Below are 23665 nucleotides of genomic sequence, written 5' to 3' on the forward strand. Positions count from 1 at the left end.
TGTGACACACAAATATTGATAATTAGAATTTCTTTTTAAATAGTTATTTTTAAGTTAAGAAATCAACCAATAAATCATACTAAAAATTGAATTACAGTCTACAATTTGACACTAAAAGTTATTGGCATACATTCATAAAAAAAGGTAATTCAATAACATTTTGAATAGGTGTCAACAAACTCGTGACCCGTAGCGATAGGGCTAGCAAACCCATATTGTTTGCTTATATTTCTCTTGATACGTTTAGAGTAGACGTTGAAACATAGATTTAAGTTGTTTACGATTATGTACACTGCTATATTTGACTAAAGCTGTACATGTTAGCATTATCACGAAAAGACAAAATACAAAAAGAAAAATCTTTTAAATCTTTCAATCTTTAGACGTATACTGAAGTGACCTGAATTTTATCAGGGATCTGAAATAGAATAGAATAAAAACATAGCACAATAGAAATCAAATCAATGTGTACGAAATATACACCATCTTTATATCATAAAGCAAAATGAATTTCCCACCAACAGTGACGTTCCAAACAGGTTGTCAGTCACTATTCCATTAATAATAATAAAGCAATAAATCCCAGGTATAAACTTGGGAGTAAACAGGAACAACGGATGTATGCAATCGGACTTAAGCTTAACTATATCATAGCTACCCTCATAAAGCTGAGGTCTAACCTTACCAATGAATATCTCCAGGCTAGTGTTAGGAAACTATTCTACACTGATTGTTTTTAAAGAAAACAATAATTTGGATTATTACTAAAAGCTTACAAGCGATGCGATTAGAAACATAAACCTCATGAAAGAATGAGCCAACTAATTACTAAGTTCACACATTTTAAAATGGTTGTCTATATTAACACCGAAGATGATATGAGAGACAAATAATTATGGTCTGTGCGAAAGGTAGATCCGGAAATAATAATAATCGAATAAGGACTCTTTTTCCACTTTCAAAGTAATTAAGAAAAGTACCATTCTATTATTTTACAGCGTAAGATAGTTTGTGGCTACTGTCTAGTATTTTAGCTAGATTTAGCATTTGGGTTCTTATTGCTTGGAGTTGATATGAAATAAGAACAAAGAAACTTCACGTTTAATTTTTTACTATACCGTGATAATAATCATTGATAAACAACAACTGAAACAAGTTAAAATGATGAATTACAATCATATATATTGGTTGATAAAATCAACTCACACATTTGATTCAACTCAAAACTAAACATTTGTATTGTTTCTTTATTTTAAATGTTTCTGATTAAACAGGAGTGTTTCTAAAACGATTCAGTAGTTTCGGTGATCATATCATCCAAAAACAATAGTGTCTTGAATGGTAAGTGTAGTTGAACAATTATAATTATTTAGCGTGTCGACTTGTTTTGTTTCTTAACCGTTGTGAATAATAAAGCCGAACCAGCAAGGAATATGGAAACATCATACTTGGATGACTGAACTCAAACTTGAAACCATGCTTGTTTTTTGTTAAACCGTCTTTTTCCAAGGTTCTCCGGTGGACCAATGGTAAGTTTACGGACACGCAACGTTAAAATACAGGGTTCGATTGCCCCTTGGTAGACAGAGTACAGAGAGCCGATTTTGTATCTTTGAGTTAAAAATAACAGGAGTAACTTTTTTTCACGTATAGTCTTCCGATTATTTCTAGCCATACAAATAATGTTATCACTAATCGAATGACGAAGCAGAAAGAATATTTTTGTTATTAGTGTATGTGATAAAACATGTCGGACAAGGAGACAGTTAAAAACTGGTATGAAACCAAATATTGCTAGGCTTTCAATTTACTTTTGTCGTCTTTGTTGAGCGATAGTAATAAAGTTGCAAAAGTGGGTTTATTTTTATTTGCGTATTTGTTAATAAGCACAATGTTACACACTAAGCATTCTGCATTGTGCCCACCAGGGGCAACGAAACCTAGATTTTAGTGTTATAAGCTTGCAGACTTTCCGCTGAGTCACTGGGTCTTGCAAACTTTTGTATGCCTAACTACGTTACAACGTGTGGTTAAAACTGTAATTACTAAAAAAAAACATTTTTCGGTAGGATTCTTAAAAGCAGGATTACGATCTTGAGTCGTGTCAGAGGTTTCGTAACAACATGAATTTGCTCCTTGAATAAAATGTGCTGAACAAGAAATATCCGATAATACCTCTTCTTCGTCACCCATCTGATGCCAGTTACAATAAGAAATAAACAGTTTGTTAAATAATTTATCTTTAATTGGATTCAAGACGTTAAACTGGCATTGGTGCACTTAGCACATGTTATTTAAAGTAAGTTAAAAAGAACGATTTTATTATTCTGGAGCAGTTAAACTAGTCACCGAAGCCTAATGTTTAGAGAGGGGAAACAACAATTTAATTCTAGAAATGTGTTTGTCTGACAGATTTAAGGCTGTGTTTGAATGCTTGCTTTCTGTCCGTTGTCATAGTAACGAGTTTGTTATTGATTACAGATGGTTTTAGTGTTGTCTTTCTTCTATTCTTAATGATATACTGTTATGCTTCAAAAGTCTTGTTCGTCTGACATTCACGTATTTTGTGAAATCTAGTTTTGTATAAAATAGTATATATTTTACTTTTCTTCGGTTGCAAGATGCTGAAGCTGCTTTCTACTAAAATGTATTCATTTTATTTATAACTTAAGGAATTACAATGGTCCTTTATTTAGGATAATAATTATGTATTTTTATGTGTAACTTAAAGAATTACAGTGATGGTTTACTTAGGATAATAATGATATATTTTATGTGTACCTCAATTAATTACAATAATGCCTTATTTAGGATAATACTTATGTATCTCATGTGTAACTTAAGGAATTACAATGATGTTTTATTTTGAATGATACTTATTTATCTTATATGTAACTTAAGGAATTACAATGGTCCTTTATTTAGGATAATACTTATCGAAGAATGGCGGTATAAATCAAAAAGTCTGACAGATCGGTATTCATTCATACAACAAAAACATTCAGAGTTGATATCATGATAAATGAAAAAAATGTGTTATGAAAATATATATAACATTACCATATATACGAATGTTCTAAGTTTAATAAGTTTAGGCACATATCTTGAGAGTTTTCCTTTTTTCGTTTTATCGTCAGACGACAACAAATAAACCAGCTTTTTTCACTCTTGTCCAATAAATCTGAGCAACGTATAAACACTTGTAGTTTTAGATCTTTGTATTTTTATTGACGAAAGTATTTCTGTTGAAGAAAGAAGTTATTACTTATGAAAATAGATCCGAGATTTGTGTAGCAAATCGTCTCAAAATGAAACTATCCTACAAGATATTACTAGTATGAGCGATGGTAAAGTTAACTGATTTTGAAAATATTTAACGAGATTCGAGTCCACAGCTGTCGATGAAAATACGTATATGCCGGAATGCCATTTCTGATGCTCGTAATTCGCGTTTCAACACTCCGTATATTTTGAACCTTATTGGCACCTAATTTGACACATGGTCTAAGTATCTATAGCCGTTTGTAATTTATAGCTCGTGACCAGTCATCAGCTTACATCCCTACACGGATTCTTTTAACTGAATAGCAGGATTGATTACCCCTTTTGTTTGTTTGTGTTTAAATTTCGGCAAAACTGTTCGAGAGGTATCTGTGCTAGCCGTCCCTAATTTAGCAGTGTAAGACTAGAGGGAAGGCAGCTAATCATCACATTACCCACCGCCAAATCTTTGGCTACTCTTTCACTAACGAATAGTGGGATTGACCGTAACATTATGACGCCCTCACGGCTGAAAGGGCGAACAAGTTTAGTGCGACGGGGATTCGAACCTGCGACTCTCAGATTACGAGTCGAGTGCCTTAACCACTTGACCAAGCCGGGTCTACTCTTTTGTAATGAACCCACAAGTGGTAGTGGCGAGCGTGATCAACGACATACCACAGAGCTGTAATCTTAGATTTAACGAACAGGTAGGTACCAGGTACCCTAACCACTGAGTGAGGTAGGATAAATCATTACAAGTAATCTCTTCAATCAATATAATGGTAACTAAACTATTTCGATATTAAAAATAGTATCATTAAACTACTTCAAGTTAAGTGTAATATCAACTAAGTTACTTCAAGTCAAAACTAATGTTCTTTCGACTAAAGAATGATAACAGCAGTTAATCTACTTCAACTTAATAATAATAGCAGCTGATCTATTTGAACTTAAAAATAACATGTCTTGTAATTAAGTCTTTGAATAAAATCAATGTATAATACTTTATGTAATTGCGTTATTTGTTCTGTTTATCATAACTTGAAATATCGGATGAAGTATTCAGAATTTAACATAACATTTAGATCAATCATTTGCTAGGCAGAAACACTGTACTTTAATTGCAGGATCATACAATATGTATGTGATAACATCGGTTTCGGTTGTTTAAGGTACTTCAGCAAGAAACACAGCACAGCTATGAAAAAAACAACAACACACACTTAAAAAAACAGCAGAAAATAGCTATAATATATTTCCTGCCAATTAAACAAAGTGCTTTTTTAGAATTTAATAGTTTCGAAAAAAAAGCAAAAAAGTGCCTTTTCTCTTTACAGATACAAACATCTCCAGTTATTTTGTTACTGGAAAGAATCCGTAACACATACGTGTCAGTTGGGTTTATTTTAAATTTCGCGCAAAACTACATGAAGTCATTCTGTGCTAGCCGTCTCTAATTTAGTAGTGATACACTAGACTCACTAGAGGGAGGCAGCTAGTTAACACCACCCACTGCCAGCTCTTGGACTACTTGTTTTACCTAAAAATCATGGGACTTTATAACGTCAAATTATAACGACATCACAGTCTAAAGGGCGAGCATGTTCAGTGAAGAGGATTCTAATCCGCCATCGGATGATCGCGAGTTGAGCGCCCTAACCACCATATCATTTTTCCAATTTAAAGTTTCGTTGAAACGAAAGCGAAATCTATTTATCTGTATATTAATAACTCACAAAATGAATAGCATGTCAATGCTCTATGCTAAGTCTGCAGGTTTACAATGCTAAAAATTTATTTTTTTCGATACTTCTATTGTGCAGAGGGAAGATAACCCATTGTGTGGCTTTGGTTTGTTTTGAATTTCGCACGAAGCTACACGAGAGCTATCTGTGCAAAGCCATCCCTAATTCAGCAGTGTAAGACTATCGGGAAGGCAGATAGTCATCATCATTCATCGCCAACCCTTGGGCTACTCGTTTACCAATAAATAGGGGATTGACTGTCACATTATGACGCCTCCACAGCTGATCGAACCCGCGATCCTAGGATTACAAGTCGCGTGCCTTAACCACTTGACTATACCGGGCATTTGGTATTAACAACAAACAAACCAGCTCTTAAAATAAATAAATAAATAAATAAATAAATAAATAAATAAATAAATAAATGTATGAATGTATATATTTTTTGCAGATAATTTACCATTATAGTAGATTTGACTTTTATTGTTTCAGTGGATTCCATTTGTTTGTTGTTAAGATATCTGTTTTGTGCTAACCGCAGGAATCCAACCCTTAGTTTTAGCGTTATGCGCCCACATTCTTACCGATGAGCTAGCAATATAGGAGGATGGCTATTTCCGTGTACAAAGTGTGTATTTAACGCTAGCTCATAATATATTAAAATCATCTAACCAGTAGAGAATGAGGCCACTTCTTGACTTTTTAATATCGCGTAAACTAAAATAAATGTTGTTTTCGACGTTATGATAGTGGTCACCAGCATAAAATAAATATTATTTGTTTATGCTAACATTGATCACCAGTAAAATAGTAATGCTACTTGACTTCGTTATCGATTATCATTAAAACAGGAATGTTTGTTTTTGTTGTTTATAACTTCGACTATCAGTAGAAAAATAAATTTACAAGATGAATAAAGCTAGGAAATGTCACGTATTTGACAAATTAAAATCCTTCCTAAGTTTTCATTATTTCGTCAGTACAACCAACGGGTCATTTCATACAAAAACTACGTGTGGAACAGAACTTTGTTAGCAAAGGACTATCAATTTAAAGATGGCTCGTTTTCTCAAGTCTTTTATTTCTAGTCATGAAAGGTAAAAACCTACGTTAACTTACAATGGATGGCATTAGGTTCATGGGTAATTAAGCACAAAACAAAACAATGAAGGTTCTATGCTCTGCTCAGATTTTGTTTCGAGCCCTTGCTCGTAGCGTTGGAAGTCCGCAAACATACCGCTATATCCCGAGGGCTATAGGATCGAGGAATAAATTTATCGGAATGTAACACTTCCCAATTTATTTACCGAAAGCTTGATGTTTGAACAAAATTTCAGTTTCATCATTACATCTTTCATTTAGTAACTTTATAATACTACTCTTACGACTATTTTAAAATAGAGTAACACTTTACAGTTAAAAATTCTGGTTATATTTGTTTTGCCAGTGAGGAAGTACGTAATGTAGAGATTTTATTATCCATGTAAAGCCAAGACGACTTAGTGATCAAGTGATATAACCAGAGTTTCAACCCTAATTTGATTGATCTTGTTTTAAAGGTTCAGAAGTCAGCTCTGCGTAATTTTTTTTATTTAGCAATAAATGTATTATCTAATACTTGTTTCTTTTTTTATAGTATCACGCACGTAAGTTACTAGTTTATAGAGTTTATTCTGAAGCTTTATAAATCTTGCATATAGCAATAAAATAGGTAGCCAAAGATCGTGAAGTCCCTTTTCTCTATCAACTAATGATAGAATTATAGTTACACCTAGAACTAGATAGGTGCTAGGTTTGTTGAATAAAAATAATCATGAAAGAAAATAAGAAATATTGTTTTTGGCTGTTCGCATGTTTTCAAATTTTAAAAGCGGTATATACACGTGAGATACAGCAACTGTATCAGATAGCTCTTCATATCTAGTTTCTGATAACCTGTAGGTGTACTGATTTTTTTTTACTCCTTCACTTTGTACGTAATATAGGGGTTGACTCCCTAAAGACACCGACTATACAGTGTACAAAACAGAGAATTTTACATGTTACAGTCGCCTAATGCTCACCTGTTATTAGTTGATAGTTCCTTTTTCATCATGTACTTAAGCTTTTTTTAAAAGAACACCAGATGTCTGTAAGAAAGCTAGCTTCAAGGGGTAATAGCATCGTTTACACGAGAATTATGTTTTTTCTTTGTTTTTAACTTTTGTATAAAATAGTAACAAAATAGGTACCCATAGACTTTGAAGACATTTTGCTCTATCAAATGATGATAAAATTTTATTTACTGCTTGAACTAGCGAGGCTCTAGGCCTGTTAAAGAAAGATGATGATGAACGAAATAAGAAATCTTGGTGTTTGTTCTTAGTTTTAGATTTTGGGACGATCTTGATAGCTGAAAAGCGGCATATACACGGAAAATACAGCTAAACTGCTAGGTAGCTCTTCATATATAGTTTCTGACTATCTGTAGAGAAGAGTATTCATATATCTTTTGTATTCCTTTAATACGGACCTCCATTCCATCCATACTTAGATCGTACTAGCACATTCTCCGATAAAGGTTGAAAGATGCGTGTATGAGTATTTACACAAAGTTTATTTAGAGTTTAATGTAACGTTTTAACAACTACTTTAACTGCATATTAAATTTTATTTACAAGTTCATAGAGGAGAACCACAACCTGGGACCTGTTAGGCTGCTGAGTGATCTCTAACCTGAGCACGAAATTCAGAAGACGGAAAATAGAAGTGACAATTTCAACAGACAAGAAATATGAACAACTCAGGGTTGTTATAATTACTTGTAATCTGAAGATCTTGAAACAAAATAAAGCTTGTGAAACATCTAATATACAGTTCTGTGGAGAAAAGATCATTGTAAACCATATTGGGCTTTATAACATTGTACTGCACAAGTAAATACGAAAGGAGAAGTCAGAATACCTTTTTAATGTATCAATGGTGTTCTGTGGTGTGTTGTGGCTACAGTCTAGTAAATTAGAATTGTCTGCTAAGGTGATAAATTCTATCTATAAAAGATGTCTTTCTGTTGAAAAGTCAGTCAGTCTGTACTTGCTTGTACATCTATTTGTTTGAGTGCTGATCTGTAACAATTAGCTGTTCATCTTCGTATTGGAATGTTCAGAGACATAGTGAATGAAGTAGAAGTGATTAGATCTAATTGTTTAACTATAGTCACTCCAGTTGAACTACATCCAAAGTCAAAGATATGGGCATATATAATCTGTATGGTTACTAGATGAGGATTGTGCAAACAATTTTGAGTCAGTGCAACGAGAGGAACTCAGTGAGTTGCCAGCTGTGTTTGTTCACCAGCTCAGTTTCTGTATTAGCCAAACGTCACTAACATGTTTTTTGTAACATTGGTGAAATATCAAGTGCAGAGATTTTTCAGATGTTGCAAAATGGAGGAATACGACCTTTGGAGAGTGCTTCGTCATCCTCATTAGTGATTGTTTAAAAGAACGAAGATATATCTAGGTGCTATATGTACTTTAACAAGGTGAATAAATTGACATGTGTCCAGACTTTATTGATACCCTAGACAGGATGCACTGGAAGATATCCATTGGCTCAATATGTTAGGCATGACTTCCAAATGTTGGCAAATTGAGTTAGATGAGGAAACAACCTAAGATGGCTTTAAGTGCTTCAGTTGGCTCGTAGGAATTTATACTATGCCATTCAACATACACATGTTACTTCCTCCTGCTATTGAGTTTATGGGGTTACAATAAAAAGACTGCAATGTAAGTAATTTTGTATCTACATGGGTAACATTTTGGCATATAGTCATAATCTTATTTTACTGTTGAGAATGTAGAAAGATTTTTTCAACAGATAAGAAAAGCAGACTTGAAGGTTAAGCTACGAACATATGCCTTTATGGGTAACTAGATGCGCATGGAATTCCTCAGTTATATTGTGATTTAATATAGTGTATCTACAGATTTTGTGAAAATCACAGAGATGAAAGATTTTTTCAACCCATAAGAAAATGTAGATCTAAAGCTTCTTAGGATTTGTCTCATATTATTGATATATCGTACCCAACTTCTCAAATATGGATGCATTTTCCTCTGCATTGACTAAAACTAAAATGCACGTCATATAGATTGGAGTGTGTGACCAGGGATTCAGTCATTGAAGTGTTCTTTAACTGATGTTCCAGTTTTAGTTTCTCTGAAACAAAACTGTTTAGTCACCAGGATACTAATACTGTAATAGTGTAACTGGATAAGTGTTGTTGTAGGTACATGATAGAGTAGAACGTGTAATCATATACGTTAGTCATACACCGATGGTTCTTGAATGCGATTACTGCATGAAAAAGAAATATATATATATATATATGTTTTTGAAAACTATTGCTGCCACAATCAGTACAGTAGAAAGTTTACCACTTAAATGTAGCATGCATCTCTAAAATAATTTATGGAAGAGTGAAAAACCCAGTTAGTATGAGTTTTAAGTTATTACTTTCCCAAGTGGACTGAAATTTAACAGCTGATTGATACGTTAGCACAGTCCATCAATAATGTGTTCGTTGAACTGTGGATAGTATAGTTTGGAGACATTAGAGATTTTTGTAAAGACAAAAGGGCTTATTTCAACAGTCATCTCTTTGCTAATTTGTGTAAGGTGTTAGGTGGGGTGGCACACTTCATCATATCACACACAATCTGATGCTGGCTGAACTGAGTGACATATCATACAAAATAGTAAAACTGAATTGGTTTGAACCGTGTTTACTGTGAAATACTGCTCCCTATATACAGTGATGTACAGGACCATGTAGAACGGTATACAGTCATGTGAAAAAGTTAGGACACCCTATGAAAGCCTGTGTATTTTTGTAACATTTTTGGATATATAGATATTTAATCCCAATTTCAACAATACTGAGAAATTATAGGAATATAAATACACAATTAAAACTGAAGAAAAGACTTTTCAAGATCTTCTGTAAATGTAATTCTACAAAAATGCATATTCTAACTGAGGAAAAGTTAGGACACCCTATTCACTAATAGTTAGTGTTACCCATCTTTGGCTGAAATAACTGCACTGAGACGCTTCTTGTAGCCATCTACCAGTCTCTGAGATCGGTCTGAAGAAAGTTTGCCCCACTTCTCAATGCAGAATTCTTTCAGCTGTGAGATGTTTGAGGGGTTTCTTGCAGGTACAGCCCGTTTCAAGTCACCCCACAACATCTCAATGGGATTAGGATCTGGGCTTTGACTCAGCCATTTTAAGACTCTCCATTTCTTAGTTTTCAGCCAGTCCTTGGTGAATTTACTGGTATGTTTCGGGTCATTGTCGTGTTGCAGGGTCCAGTTCCGCTTCAGCTTTAATTTTCGTACAGATGGTCTCCCATGATTCTCAAGCACCCTCTGATACACAGTAGAATTTATGGTGGATTCTATGATTGTGAGCTGTCCAGGTCCTGCTGCAGCAAGGCAGCCCCAAACCATGACACTTCCACCTCCATGCTTCACAGTTGGTATGAGGTTCTATTCCTGGAATGCTGTATTTGGTTTACGACAAACATGTCCTCTGTTCTGGTGTCTAAATAATTCAATTTTGGACTCATCTGTCCAAAGAACATTATTCCAGAAGTTCTGGTCTTTGTCTACATTCTCTCTGGCAAACTTCAGTCTGGCCTTGATGTTTCTCTTAGAGAGCAAAGGTTTCCTCCTTGCACACCTCCCATGCAAGTTAAACTTGTGCAGTCTCTTTATGATTGTAGAGGCATGCACTTTTACATCAACAGTAGCCAGAGCCTGCTGTAGGTCCCGTGATGACATGTTAGGGTGTTTGGAGACCTCTTTTAGCATCTTGCGGTCTGCTCTCGGGGTGAACTTTTGGTAAAGCTAATTATGGTATCACCCCAGAATCAAATTCTTAAGCCACTCATCATTGACTATGCTAACCAACTAGAGCTTAATTCAAGCCAGACCAAACATCCCATGCCACCCTCGCTCCAACATTGGTTTTGAAACCCACAAAATGAGGAAGCCTTGATACTGTGTCAAGTACCCAGTCAGAGGATGACGCTTCAAACTCAGAAGCCTAAGTAATAATAGTTTCTTAAATGTTCAGGAGGAATACGCGATCTCAGTGTCTCACAAGATATTGCCACATTCTGTAAAATGTGCAGTGAATTATTGCTAGATCTTTAGCATTAGCTTTGGCACCACTACTAGCTGGGTTTTAATTCTAATGAAACACTATTGTAGCCAGGAGTTATCGACTTCAATCTCAGTTCGGTATCACCTCCAATAAAGTATCTTCCTTTAATATACTGAAAGGCCAAAGCGGTGAAATGAATTGAAGGCTGACCTATGTGTCGTAAAAAGATGAGCAGAAAGGTTGGAACCAAGAATGATCCAAGAACTTTATCAGGTTCATGAAAAATAGACCAAAACCAAATGGGATCCGAAGAAACAAATGATCTTATAAACTAGATTCTGCCTTCCAACAAAAATTACACAGCCACCCTAGAGAGAATGCTGCCAGATTTCAATAAGCAATGAGTTCTGGGAATGTTCGATAGATTATAATTGTACGTTACCAAGATACTAGTAACATTTTCGAGAGTCACTATAATCAAAACGGTATTATAATAATAGCTACGTTAGATCAACTTATTGAACATTATGAAGATACGAGTAACATTTTGGAGAGAGACTATTATCAAAACGCTCTAGTGAGAAGCTATTGATACTACAGAGAAAATGAAGTAATTATTTATTTTAGTACATTATCAACTGCTGAATGAGCTAGTTATATTTGTTAACATGGTGCATGGTGATTTACGGTGAAATTTCAACTTTAAGATAATTTATGTTTTTCAAAATTCCACAAGCAATCTTAGTACAACACTCTTTATTAATCTCTATGATTAAAAAAACAAATTCTTATCCGTATTCTTTTACATATATATACCAAAGATATTTATAAAATTATTGTAAAATTAGTCAACGTTCTACCTTAAGACATAGTATAATATCAGCTACATTAGCCTTTTATAATAACGTAAGATGTAAGTAAACAATCTTTAAAGAATGCAGTGTATATGTAGATGCATAAACATCATATTTAACTCAGCTTACATTTTTTAAACATATCATCGGTACTTTTTATAATTCATGAATCATAGTGTTCCAGCCAATTACGTAAGTGCAAAATAGTTAGAAATATTAAATATCGTACGGTTGCCAACAGATGCCCTCGTATAAAGACTTCCATTCATTTACGTATGCTATCGAATACGTTTTACGAGAAGCGACCATGACGAGGAACCCACTCGTACGAAATAAGATAAGGAGGCGGTATGAATGTTTAGTGAAAAAAACTTTATTACAAGTAACAAATGTACAACATGATGAAAAGCTTTTGTCATTGTCACATACCTGTCGTAACTTATACATTTGTTACTTGTATTAAGGTTTCTCTCATTATCCATTCAATCCGTCACCAAGATTTATATTTCAAACATTTTGACTTGATTTATTTGAGCAAGTATTCACGTAGATTATCATTACTTATGAGGCACGAGACTATCAAGCATATAGGCAGTGTGATTGGCTCATGAGAGAGACATGAGTTTGGTTTGGTTTGAATTTTGTGAAAAGCTACACGAGGGCTATCTGCACTAGCCATCCTTAAATTAGCAGTGTAAGACTAGAAGAAAGGCAGCTAGTCATCACCACCTACCGCCACCTCTTGGGCTACTCTTTTACCAACGAATAGGGGATTGATCGTCACATTATAAGGCTGAAAAGGCGAGTATGTCTGGTGTGGCGGATATTTGAACCCGCGAATTACGAGTTGAGTGCCTTGACCACCTGGTTATGCCGAGCCTGACAGACATGAGAGGTGACAAATATAAATATTGTTGTAGAGCACCATGTAACTTTTATGTGTTATGGCTATGCTACTCTGACAAGTGTTTAGAAACATATGCAATATATTGTATCCTCACAACATCATATATTCTAAAATAGCATAAGCACAATTATATCTTAATTAGAGAACATATTCCGTACAATTATATCTTAATCAGAGAACATATTCCGTACAATTATATCTTAATCAGAGAACATATTCCGTACAATTATATCTTAATCAGAGAACATACTCTGTGTTCATTACTTCTGAAATGGTTGCAGAAATATTTATATATTTAATTGTTTATTTCTACTTAAGCACCAGCCTACACAATGGGCATTCTGTGTTCTTCACACCACGGGTATCGAAACCCGGTTACTAGCTTTGTATGTCTGCTGAGATATCGCTAATGATACACGTATATTAACTCATATAATGGTTGTATGATGAGACACTGATGCCATTATATTTCATAATGACTTCGAGACAGAACGGATAGATAAAATAATATTACTTGTTACCCAGTTGTTCATTACATGAAGTAATTATAATTAAAGTATTTGTTTATTTGTTATGGATTTCGCGAAAAGCTACACAAGGCTGCGATAGCCGTCCCTAATCTAGCAGTGTAAGACAAGAGGAAGATAGCCACTTATCACCAGCCACTGCCAACTCTTGGGTTACTCTTTTACCAATAAATAGTGAGATTGACTGTCACATTATAATGCCTCCAATACTGAAAGGACGATCATATTTGGTGTGACGGGAATTCGAAGCCGCAACCCTCAGATTACGAGTCAAACGCCCTAACTGCCTCGGTATGCCGGGCCGTTAGCCCTAGTGATCTACTTATAACTTTATCATCATAATTAATTCTGAACAGTATCCCTGACAAAAGTAATTTATGTCCTTTTTCTTTAAATCATTTGTCATCCATTTGTACTTGTTACTAGCTCCTCTGACTTACCTTTCTCTGTATTATTAGTCTCTACATGCACCGCCACAACTCTGTCTCTGCCAACTCCATTTTTTATACCTCATGCTTTGTCAGTTGTATCATCCACCCGTACTCCCACGTAGTATAATCTAATTATTTTCTCCCTATATACCCTACAAGTAATTCTATCCACTTGCCTTGTCAAGGAATCACCTATAACCTAATTATTATCCACATCCTTCTCTGAGTCTTTTTTCCTTCTCTACAATAGTTCATCATTTGCAGAAGCCAATGGACGAAATCAACTGAATAGGATCATTACAACTAAATTCGCTACTTTTTACACTGATGGTTCTCTTTCTAATTTCCTGAAAGTCATTGTTAGCTGATATATTCCTTGCATGTAAAAGCTTGAGCTCCTCCTGAAATCATGCTGCCATTTTCCATAGTCTACACTTTTCTTTATGTATTGCCTCTAATTTGGTTATGATAGCCTCCAAGCTACAAGGGCCCGGCATGGTCAAGCGTGTTAAGGCGTGCGACTCGTAATCTGAGGGTCGCGGGTTAGCATCCCCGTCGCGCCAAACATGCTCGCCCTTTCAGCCGTGGGGGCGTTATAATGTGACGGTCAATCCCACTATTCGTTGGTAAAAGAGTAGCCCAAGAGTCGGCAGTGGGTGGTGATGACTAGCTGCCTTCCTTCTAGTCTTAAACTGCTAAATTAGGCAAGCACAGACAGCCCTCGAGTAGCTTTATGCGAAATAAAAAAAAAAAAAAAACAATCTACAAACTCTACATCTTCTTTACAAGCTTCCTTATACTGGGAATGTCTGTTCTGAGTTCTCAAATAAAACACACTTATTGTACTCATTACACCTAACAAACTGTGAGCGATTAATTCATACACTAGTGTGTTTGTGTGTTTTCTTATAGCAAAGTCACATCAGGCTATCTGCTGAGTCCACCGAAGGGAATTGAATCTCTGATTTTAGCATTGCAAATCTATAGATTTTCCGTTGCAATAACGGGAGACTCCTATACCACTTTTAACCATTGTATTTACACTTACAGTCTGAAAATAAATACTTAATATGAAACATCAGTTGCATGTTTTTCACACTGTTACTATTAACTCTTAGGTTTAACAATCAATAACATTGTTTTTGCTCGTTACGTTTTCTTTGTACTAAAGTGATAAAGCTCATACATAATAATATATAACTTAGAAATAGAACTTAATAATATATTATAATTAATAATATACATTGCGTTAGTAATTAAATTTAGCCTGGTTTATAATATACCTGAATATAAACTAAAAGATCTAAGTTCAAGTAACAAGTCTTAAAACACCAAGAGACAGTATGCTATTTTTGATATTGTATTTATTTAATAATACAATGTATCTATACTGTTTTATGATTTACCAATAAGTTGAAATATACATAAGCCTAAAGTACCGTTACTCGTATTAAACTTATTTCAACGTTATAGCAAAATTTACACCACTGAACTCTGAGTTAATTTTTGATGACTTACTTATTGTGTATTACTATAAATTATAATATATATATTAAATGACTTTCAGGAAGTTTTAAGAGCTTAACTTTACTCTGTCCTCCCTCTTCATTAGCTCATCATATGCCAGCGGTTAGATACGTTTTATTAAAACAATTTTGGAGTCTAACTACGTCATTACAGTCCATATATTTGATGACTGTGTATCGTGACAGTAACCTTGCAGTATCTTCCATTGGAAAAAAATTCATCGTAAAGCTGTCGTGTTAAGAAAACACGCCAATCTTCCTTGCTCGGGGCCCGGCATGGCCAGGTGGGTTACGTTGTGCGACTTGTAATCTGAGGGTCGCGGGTTTGCATCCCCATCGCACTAAACATGATCGCCTTTTCAGTCGTGGGAATGTTATAATGTGACGGTCAATCCTACTATTTGTTTGTAAAAGAGAAGCCTAAGAGTTGGCGGTGGGTGGTGAAGACTAGCTGCCTTCCCTCTAGTCTTACACTGCTAAATTAGGGACGGCTAGCGCAGATAGCCCTCGAGTAGCTTTGCGCGAAATTTAAAAACAAACAAATAAACAAACCTCCCTGCTTGGTTTCCATAATTGTTGCAGTGTGTGATGATGATGGTTAACCAGAGTTGCTTTAGAAGTAAAGTTATACATAAATCTATGTATAACAAGAGCAGTTGTTTTAGTATGGAATACCGTGAATACCAGGCAGCTTGAGGTATGTAGCAGTTGAATGGAAACAAATTGAATAATCATAACTTTTGTCAGTTTTCCAGACGGACTTCCTGTTGATTTCTGGATGATCCTGGAGCTGTAAGTTGATCCACTTTATTTTCCTGATCCAATTAGCTACAAAGGTTTGTTTTTTAGAACAAACCTACATTGGACCATTTACTGTTTCCACCAGGAGGAATCAAACCCTGAGTTTTAGTGTTGCGAGTTTGTAGACTTATTAATCCTCAGTTGGGAAGTAAAAATGAAGAATATGCCTATCTTTCACGTTATAACTGAATACTAACACATATATATGGTCTGAATAAATAAAAACTTTCTTTCGGAAAGGGCTGTCGCATACCCTTTCCAAATTGATCAATTTTTGGTAGCAACTCACTAACAACAAAACGCCAAACGATGTTATAATGCACTTCTAGTAAATGTCGTTCCACTATGGCTATATACTGGTTGTGGCTGACACGTGACTTGCCGATTTGTACGTTCAAAATCATGTAATGTTATTACACTCAGTCCTTTGTAGTGGTGTGTTCGTTCTGGATACTATGCAGTCTATGACACCTCTCCCTAAACTGATGGGGTGGTTTGATTGATGGTGCAGTTATTTACCAGTAAGTAACTGAAGATTTCTGCAAAGTGTTGCGGTAAATAAGTTAAGTGTCTTTGTAACTATTACGCCATTAACTGGGTTTTGTTTCCTTTTTCTTTGGGGCGTTTAACACTTAGGATTTAGTAAAACTGGATACCTTTATTCAATACGTTCAAATAATCAGGTGATTCAAGTTCTAATAGGATCGAATGTTGGCTACTACCAACACGGCAATAGTCTTCCCAAGGACTTTGCTGATGATGGCAGCAGATTGGCAGAAAAACGTAGGATTAAACTAATTAGTGATGAGTGTCTAATTATAAAAAAAAAGTTACCAATTAATCATTAAAATACGGTGGCTGTATGGGTTCTTAACCACTCCTATGACTGATACCTGATCAACATATTTTTACTGTAAGTTATTATTTTTATATTTTGTGTACTATTTTGGCACATGCACATCTTAAACATAATATCATGGGATAACTTTTTTTTTTTTGCATTGTTTCAGTCTTGTTGATGACTTCATACCATTGGTTCTTGATATGCTTTCCTGCATTAGTTACATATATTCTTTGAATATCCTATAAAACTTTAATGCATTATTACAGCTCAACTACAGTTATGTGTACCATGCAAAGACAAGTTAAGCACCTTTTGGTTCATTTAATATTGTTTTGCGCTATCTTCGAATACCTACAAACATTCCTTAATATGCTAACAAGCTATGCATAATAACACTATATTCGGCTACAGTAATGCTTTTAGTCAAGTTAATAACGACCAGACTTGCACTTCCTTGTTTCCGTGAAGCACCGTGTAAATAGATGAAACTGTTCTATTGCACGATTTTAAATAATGCAGCAAATAAGACGTGTCTTTATAATTACAAAGCCAAGACACTAATTAGAAAGGATAGATATATTTTGATTTATTAGAATTAGCAAAAAGAGCGTTCAAGTATACAGAACTTGTGCTCGGTGGAGTATGGGTTAATGTTGATTTGCGAAACAGCGCATTAAATGAACAAATAAATAAGCGAAGTAAAAACAGGTGACTGTGGATCTGGTTTAATTGTTAATAATGAGAATTGCTTCACGTTTGGATTTGATTTTAACATTGCGATGATAAAGATCAATTATGTTTTTGTCTTTGGTTTATTTTTGTAAGACTGTGAGGTTTAAGTCGGTCATCTAGACATATGTATGATTTAAAAAAAACCCAAAAAAACACGTAAAATAAAAGTAATCAGAAGAAGGCGAGAAATAAGAGCTTTTACCACAGAGCACAGAAAATGAACGAAATTAATTAACGTAACTTGGAAAAACCTTATACATTTAGTATTCGTGCTTAAAGATGGTTAAAGAGGAAGGAAGAATGTAACGACTTTACATTTTGTGTGCCACTATCATTCAGAGTCAGAGAAAGCTCGTGCAGTACTAGATGTAACAAGTCTCGTAAACCACTGCACAAAGCCTTCAAATAGGCTTAGGTCGAAGTGAAATTTATTTATTAATAAACATACATTATGATATTATCATAAATAAGCTGTAAGGAAAAAAGTTAAGAGAACAATGTTTCGACTAAACTACCTTAATCATCGTTTGGTGGGCAGAGCATACTTATATGTTATTTAGTATGCAACAAGTTCCTGCTGGTTTTCAAAGAATAACAAAAAGTCTATATCAATACATTAGTGTTAGTGTACCTGTTCTAGTTCTTAAAATCGGATAGGTAATTTAAGATAATTGAGTGTAGAGCTTGAAAAAATTCAGAAATAGCAGATTTAGTGCCACCTAGTGGCAAAGAAGTATGTATGCAGACTTATAATGTTAGAAACCGGTTTTCGAGACCCATGATGGACGGAGCACAGATAGCCCTTTACGTAGCTTTGTGTCTAACTACAAAATAAATAAATAACAAACAGACTCAGTTTTAAATCTCTTTGGTGGTATTTCATTAAGCCATAAAAATCTACATATTTTACCAGAATGTGTGACGTGAAATTCTTATAATATTTTTAGTGTAAACCCTTCAGTTTAATTTTATTCCGTAACTTTCTAATTTATTTTGTGATCGTATATCTTGAGCTGTATATCTAACAACCGTAATTTTAAAATGTGATTTTATATCCATATCATTATTGCTTAAATAACTTAAGATATTCAGCACAAAAACGTATAGATATTGTTATGTTAAAATGTTATTTTCTAAGTTGTTCGGTGTGAATAATTCCAGCTGGATATAAACTTTTATAACATGTTTATACGAAGTCTGACGCAACTGACAGATTGAAGAACCTTATTGATAACTTCTAACTTAATGACTAAGAAAGTAACTTTGTAGAGGAATAGAGTGTTACGCATGAGAGGATGTTCCCACATCCACTAAACTTTTAGAAGTAATTTAACTTTTGTTTGATGAGCTGAATCGGAAGATAGGGAACATAAATTGTATTAACACAAGACTCTTCTGTGAAGACATGCGTGCTTTCATTATTCACGACTATTCGTAGTTTAGAATAACACAAAACTGTGTACCAGTAAAATATAATAAGAGTATATAATACCTGTAATATAATGTTATTATACTGGAATTAATATAATAACCTTAATCAAGTGTGTTGCTCTTCTGTTTGTCTCAAACACAAAGCTATATAATAGGTCATCTTTGCTGTGCTTATCGAAGGGATAAAACTCCAACATTTAGAATCATAAGTCCTTAGGTTTATGCTGAACTGAAAGAAGCAAAATGCGTTAACCATCTTTATTGCGTTTATTGCAACATCGTAAAATGTTAATAGACAGATACTGCGTATTTGAAAATAACTGTAATGTTAGGTGTTTAATACATATTGTTGAAATTATACGTTACTCATGAGCTCATATTTTAAACCTTCTTTTAGTCATAATATTTAAGTATCACATTGCGTGTGAGTTAACAGTTTAAATATGTTATAACCTTACGATTGGAATATCAGTTAGTCTAAGAATAATATTTTTAATTTTTTATAAATTTGGAACCTTACGTCGTGTATTATTATATATTTTTAAAAGTTGTCTCTAATACATTCATTTAAAACGTCACATTGTTGATGTATTACTTTGAAAAATGTTAATCATACTTTTCAAACAAATTGCTGTTTTACCGAAGTGACCGCTATCATTAATAACCACACTTTATTCTGATCTGCTAATAAATGTTCAAAATGCTTTAAATACACACTTTTAAAGAATGTATCAGCTATTTTTCTTTTATTTTCCCAACTCATCATCTCTTACAAGGTTCCTACAATATTTAGCATGATTTTTTTCGCTAGCCGAGATTCTGGGGAAATCACTTAAAGTTGTGTATTAATGTCGCTGGAAAGCATTATAAACATACACCGTCAACTGTTGACCAGTTTGTAAATTTCTTCTATGGAGTCGAGTCTCGTTATTAGTAGCTTTTCTGATAAGAAATATTTGACCGCTTGGTTGAACACAAGTGCCTGTTTGATGAGGGCATCTTGTTTGGTTGGATTTTTGATATATAATCTTATTAGACACCTAACAGGATCTATGACAAAACTGGCTCTTTTAATGGTTATTTTAAATAGAACAATGAATCACAGTATTTGTTCAATCAGGTATACCTTTGTATCTTTGAAATAGTATTGTAATGTTTAAAATAAAACTAAGTATGTTACCTCTGTAAGTTAATATTATGTTGATTAAAAAAAGTTTACAATTTACTTTAAAAGATGACTCATTAAACACAATCTTTATTCTTAGCTTTATACACTGCTGGCCAAAAGTTTAAGGCCAACGAACATAAAGAAAAAATATGCATTTTGCGTTGTTAGACTCAACCACTTATTTGAAAAGAGCTTCGAACGATGAAAATAAGAAAAGGGAAAATAAAAAAAAACTTTTTTAGCATTTGATAAAGAAAATGTGAACACTATGAAATTAACCTAAATACTAGCTGATCAAAAGTTTAAGACCATACTGAAACAAAGCATTAACAGGTAAACACGTAACGAAATTTAGTAATTTGTGTTCAAGCATTAGCGTTATCAACATTTCCTGTGTTACATTTTGAACGTGGCAGAATTGTCGAGCTGCAAAAGCAAGGTCTCTCTCAACGTGCCATCGCTGGTGAGATAGGGCGTAGTAAAACTGCTGTTAAGAAACTCTTAAAAGATCCTGAGGGATACGAAACGAGAATTTCAAGTGGTCGGCCCAAGCAAATTTTGCCGGCGTTGAGCAGAAGGATTCGACGTATTGTCCGGCAAGACACCAGTCGATCGTCAAATTAAGGCCCTTACGGATGCATAATGCAGCTCAAAAACAATAAGACGGCATTCACGAGAGAAAGGCTTTTAAAACCGTAAACGTCTTCAAAGGTCACGCCTCCTTCCACACCATGAAACAGCTCGGTTAAACTTTGCTGAGAAGCACTAAACATGGGACGTAGAAAAGTGGACGAAGATTTTGTTCTCTGATGAGAAAAAATTTAACCTGGATGGTCCAGATAACTTCCAACGTTACAGGCACGATAAGGATATCCCACCGGAGACATTTTCTAAACAACACAGTGGAGGAGGTTCCATCATGGTCTGGGGTGCTTTCTCCTTCCATGGAACAATGGAGCTTCAGATTATACAGGGGCGTCAAACAGCAGCTGGCTACATTGGCATGTTGGAGAGAGCATCCTTATTGACTGAAGGCTCTTGTTTATGTGGAAATGATTGAATCTTTCAGCAGAACAACGCTGTAATCTACAATGCCCGCAGGACAAAGGACTTTTTCCTAGCAAATAAGGTGATTCTTTTGGATCATCCAGTGTGTTCGCTCGAACTGAACCCTATTGAAAATGTTTGAGGGTGGATGGCAAGGGAACTCTATAGAAATAAACGTCAATTCCAAACAGTGCATGATCTTCGTGAAGCCATCTTCACCACTTGGAATAACAACCTAGCCAGCCTTCTGAAAACGCTTATATCGACCATGTCAAAGTGAATGTTTGAAGTTATTCGCAATGACGGCCGTGCAACTTACTATTTAGACCTTTTGTTGGGCATTTCCTACCCTGTTTAGAACTCCTTTTTGGTATGACCTTAGGCTTTTGATCAGCTAGTATTTAGGCTTATATCATAGTGTTCACATTTTCCCTATTAAATGTTAAAAAGTTTTTATTTTTATTTTTATCTTTTGAATAATAAGTGGTTGAATCTAACAACTCAAAATGCATATTTTTTCTTCACGTTCTTTGGCCTTAAGATAGTGGCCAGCGGTATAAAAGTAACTAATATCTGAAGATATTCAGATATAAAGGAAGAGAAACTTCCTTTGCACATCCTTACCTTAGAATAATAGCTCAAATACTGTCTCTTCTCAGTACACTTTTGGAATTTGCACAGATTTTTATAGTTCTATCATTTTCAGCGGCATTTAATGACAGAGCGTATTTACCTCTCAGTGAGGTGAATGGTGAGAGAAACACACAAACACACATTAGGCAACAAAAATATCATGACCAGCCGAACACTACAGTTTACAATAACATCAGGTCTTAAGGTCTTTGATCTAGTTTGGCAAGCAATAGAATTTGTATAGCTTTAAGTTACATTTGATGTACATTTTAGATACACTTACGTTATTTTATTCTTATTACTTTACTTATAGAATGAGATATGAATTTGCTAATTAATGGCAGATCTTGTAAGTACCTTTCTGATAGTGACTAGTTAGAGACAATACAATAGGTATAAAGTGCTATTTTTGTTCACATATCTTATTTTCAGTTCGAAATTGACAAATTAAGAAAATTATGATAAAAAAGAAATATTTACGTGATTTTTATCACAAATTTTAAACGTATTAGTTTCTAATGCTTTGCTTACTTTCGGTGTCAAACTGTGATTTTTAAAATAATATACTGCATATATATATAAAAAACGTTGCAGAAATATGTTTCTTTCTCATTGTACAGTCTGAAGAAATATGTTTGTTTCTCATTGTACAGTCTGAAGAAATATGTTTGTTTCTCATTGTACAGTCTAACTGATGAGTTTCGGTATTTAACAAATGACTTCTTGGGGGGGGTGACTTGTGAGAGACAAAAGATAAATCTGAGATGCTATTTTAATCCACTTTTAATGCTGAATCAGAAATGAACAAATTAACTAAGAGAAATGTGAATAATAACACTATGTAACACAAGTTTTGTTCCTGATAAAATATGTGTTATTTCTTAATTTCTCATGTTGTGAAAGTACAGAAAATGTCCATTATTCCTTTTATACTTTGCTTTTGTTACCTGGATAATGAAATTTAGAAATTAACCTATTTTCTATGTCAAAAAACGGGCAAAATTTGCACATTTTCATTTATATAAGGTCTGAATAGAACAACATATGAATCAAGATTTACATTTATTTATACTAAAGTCATACACAAATGAACAAAAATGTTTAGAAGTGAGTAGTTTTTCGAGATTTGCGACTGTAAATCACTTTCACGTATCAGCCCCTATATATAGCCTCCCGTTATGTTTTCGTTATACGTTCCTTGATAGCGGCGTTCAAAGTCCAGTATATCTTAGCGGAAGCGCTTGCGTTGCTCCTCTGAGTATGCTCCCATGCTTTTCTTGAATTTATCAAGACGAGCGTTAAGGATATAGACTTTCAGGGACATTCTGTAGCCCATTTTACCGTAGTTCTTCACCACAGTCTCAACAATTTCCACATCATTTTCGGCCTTGTGATTGTCCAAGAAGCCCAGAACCACTGCGACAAAGCTGCTCCAAGCTTTTTTTTCCCTTTCTACTGAGCTTCTTGGGGAATTCTGTGCACTCCAGAATCTTTCGCCCAAGAAATTCCACTTCTTGAGCCTGGATGTCAAAAGCTCGACATTCGACTTTGTTAGACCAAGATCTCTCATCAATTCATTGAAATCTCTTTGATTGGGGTAGT

The 23665-nt window shown here is 34.5% G+C and overlaps 1 protein-coding gene across 2 annotated transcripts in view; it reads left to right on the forward strand.

The window, feature by feature from the left end:
* The window catches only part of LOC143251946 (A-type potassium channel modulatory protein KCNIP1-like), a 142504-nt gene that overhangs the window by 16181 nt on the left and 102658 nt on the right, over positions 1-23665 (forward strand). Inside the window, exon 1 of one of the 2 annotated variants that reach the window (XM_076503324.1) lies at positions 16624-16729. The exons of the other annotated variant lie outside the window; for it this stretch is intronic. The gene's annotated coding sequence lies outside the window, so the exon portion shown is untranslated. Of the gene's footprint in view, positions 1-16623; positions 16730-23665 lie in introns of those variants that run through there. 2 annotated transcript variants of the gene reach the window in all.

This window comes from Tachypleus tridentatus, chromosome 1 (genome assembly GCF_004210375.1).
Source record: "Tachypleus tridentatus isolate NWPU-2018 chromosome 1, ASM421037v1, whole genome shotgun sequence".
Lineage (NCBI taxonomy): Eukaryota > Metazoa > Arthropoda > Merostomata > Xiphosura > Limulidae > Tachypleus > Tachypleus tridentatus.